Source organism: Pundamilia nyererei, unplaced genomic scaffold (genome assembly GCF_000239375.1).
Source record: "Pundamilia nyererei isolate P.nyererei 1_Seehausen unplaced genomic scaffold, PunNye1.0 scaffold00085, whole genome shotgun sequence".
Lineage (NCBI taxonomy): Eukaryota > Metazoa > Chordata > Actinopteri > Cichliformes > Cichlidae > Pundamilia > Pundamilia nyererei.
The window spans coordinates 1423992-1427551 of NW_005187486.1; positions in this window are offsets into that span (position 1 = coordinate 1423992).

Here is a 3560-nt window from a genome sequence, read left to right on the forward strand (position 1 = left end):
AAGCCACGCTTCGTGCACTGATCGTTACTAGAATAACTGCGTGTCTGTTCCAACCCACCGCTAGCCTTCGCCGCGTTTGGGTCTAGCCAGCACGCTACACGGGCATGCCGAATTACTGTGTGTAATTTGCCCAAGTTGTGACAGATGGTAGAATTTGAAACATTTATGATTATATTTTAGCATTCCTTTTACTTTTAGTTAACTCATTGGTTTCCATTTATTCAAATCTGGTCATTTCTTTAATCAAATGTAAACTCGTTTCAGTTTTATCAGCTTTATGTAATGACCTTTTTATTTTACATTTGTAGACTATGCATGACTCCTGACTCACTTTTACCTTTGCTGTCTTTTACTTAATTGCTTTTTCGTTTATGCTTTGTGAAGCATTTTGGACCCATTTCCCAAAATGGCCCATAAATAGCTGAGATATTCTTATGTCCCTGGAATATTTATGCATAATAATTGCAGGCAAAGGAAGCACCAGGCAGCCAAAAAAAAGAAGACACCAAGTCCAAAAGTAATGCATTAACAGCTCTGCATTAAGCAAGGATGGGTTTCTTTTATCGTCCTCTTCTTCTTCTTCTTCACCTCCTTTTTTCCCCTCCTCTGTAGCACCGCTGGCACCGGACTGCACCACCTGCTCCACAGCTCTTTTCACTCCAGCCAGAATGAACAGCTGGCTGCTCTTCTGAAGCTCTGATTGGCTAATCCCTGCTGGTCACTTGCGCTTTTCCTCCCTGCGTGTCATTGAACTTTCTCTCGCCGAGTGCCAGGTCCGAGGAGTGTTTTCTCTCTCCCGTCTTTGCCCAGGCCCGTCCTTCATGTGCCCTGCGAATGGTCCGGGTGGCATATGGGGATATGTAAATAATTTAATGAGGTCAAAAGTGTGAGAGTCTCCTCTTTTTTCCCTTCATTCAAACCTTTTTCATGGCATCGATGGTTAAATGTGAAACGTGCTTGCTGGGTTGTCAGGAACACCACCTTTACACCTGCTATAACATGCATCTGCATTCACTGGATACTTAATGAAAGCTGCGCATGAATGCAAGACCTCCCCCTTCCTCGGCCAGGAAAGTTTCAGATAAAAACAGTGTTCAATGCACCTCAAAACACCTCAATTCACTTGTTTCTAACTTTTTCCATTCAGAGACAAATACAACTCCAATTCCAAAAAAGTTAGGATGCCATTTAAAAGAGCTCGGGATCAAACAACTAACCATCTGGTAAATAGATCACCTCACTCCACCTCCAAAGACACAGCTACCCTCTACTTTACAGCACCTGTTGTTCCCTGAAACTCTCCCATCCAGGTATAAACCAGACCTGACACTGGTTAGTGTCTGAGATCTGGAGTACTCAGGGTGATGTGGTTACTCTCCACTGTGGACATTGATAGCTGGAGATCCGATGGCTGAGTAGTCATTATTGTTGTACTTCTTTGAAGTTCGCCAACTGTCCATGTGGTCACAAAAACAGGCAAGCACCCAGACAGTCACACGGATCCTTGCACTCACCGTCTAATGATGTATGTCCTTTACACAGGAAGTTGTCATCAGCCTCATGCCGATTACGTCCGATCTCTGTTTCTTTACTTGTCAGGCTCACTTGATTTTAACCCCAATAAAACATGATTCAGACTCTTTAATGTTCTGTGCCTCGCCAGATTTGAACTTTTACACCTCAGCAATGCTCCACAGAAAATAAAAAGCTATTTTTTTAGTGCGTGTGTTCTGAAAGTTTGCTCACAGTTTGCTCAAACTTAAACGAGCTAATCTGACATGGATGCACCTAATTTGGAGCTTTGGGGACTACACAGCCACATTTTCATACTAGTTCTTCTTTACTTGAATTTCAGGTGCATTTCTATTCTTCTTAAGTCTGGATAAATAAAATGACTTAAAACTGTTCTGGACACACCACCGGCTCCAAGAACAGGTCTAGGATCAGCATTAAAAAAGACAAGAGGAGGAGATCACATGTAACTTACACAGTTCTAGATTTTTCCACTGAGGGTGGAAAAACTACAAGAAAGGAAGTTGAACCTGTTTACATGGATGCTAAACCTCTCAGTATCCTTTGCTTCACTTATTGGATTGGCTGGTCTTGTACAGCCTCCTCTTCTCCTCATCAAATGCAAAGCTAGCACTGAGTCATATACTCTGAATATTTCAGGGACTAATCTGTTCTCCAGTGGAGCCCAGACTGACTTCAAAATGGAAAAAATGCCCCTCAAATCCTCTGTTGCAACCAAACCTCAAACCTATTTTCATTCACTGGCCTCCGACGTGTTCTGTCATGCTCTATCAGTCATATTTTGTGCATTAAAGCGTGATCTTTTTTTCCCTTACGACTTCATTTCGCTGTTGATGTTTCATGCTCTGGCTCCCTTTTTCCATAATGTAACCCCTCGGCTTCTTAAAGCACATGTATGCGCCAGTTTTGTATTTATAAGCTGGTGTATAAATAGAGTTGATTGACAATCACCTACGGTATTTGACAAATGACCTTTGTGTCTCTCTGAGGATGAGAAATGCAGGTAAAGGAGTGAAGACGATGAATAATACAAGACGGACGAGCATTTTTTAAATGCAAAACGAGTCGATTTTACTACTAAGTGTATCTGTGGAGGCAGCAGAGTAGCCCGAGGCAAAATGTACACTTAGCTTTGGTCTATACAAGGCCCAGCACTGAATCATCAGAGCTCAGCTGTCCAAAATACACCACCAATCTGGCCGAGGCATATGGCTGCATGACACTCGTATGAATTACTACTACACGCTTGTGTTGTTGTTTTTCCTCCCTTTTAAATGTTCTATGAGCCGGGTAGTGCTCCCACCACCGTTTTACATGAGAACAGATCAAAATCGCTGCCCCGATGCCCGAGAAGAGCGACCAGACAGGTCTGCTTTTTCAGCTTCTTAACACCAGAGAGAGAGAGAGACATGCGATCAGGCTCAAGGTTTTCACAGATCAGTCTGAAAGATGTGAAAATGAATATTTGTTGGTGATAAAACTGCATTTAAAGCAGCAGACTTCAAATTTGCCTTGATAACAATAGGCCATCTTCAGTGACTTATTTTGGGATTTTTAGGCTCTCTTCAAAATTCGTAACTCTGAAGGTCTTTCAATGTTTTTCTCTGCTTTTTTACTCATTTTCAGTCCAGTCCTGACCATCCTCGTGTAGATGGTTTTGTTTTTGTTTGTTTGTTAAGCTATTTTACACTGACCTAAAATTCAAGCATAAGAAAGGCTGATGAACCAGTGTTGTGTCTACACATGACTGAAATATTAGCAAAGAACCAAGCAGGTACAATAAGGAAGATCTCACTGGGCTGCCTGCTTTTCTAGCTGTTGTCTACTCTTTACATCTCATGGTATCAAACTCACTGCTGTAGTCCAGTCATCTTCATTGCCACCTTCTACTTCTTACTGTCTGTGGTTGGCATCCACGGTCACACCCTTACTACTGCATAATTTTAAGTCCTGAAACAATTGAAATGGGTAAGTTATTAAAAAACTCAAAACCTGTGCAGTTTTCACAAATTTGGGCTTCAGGTATA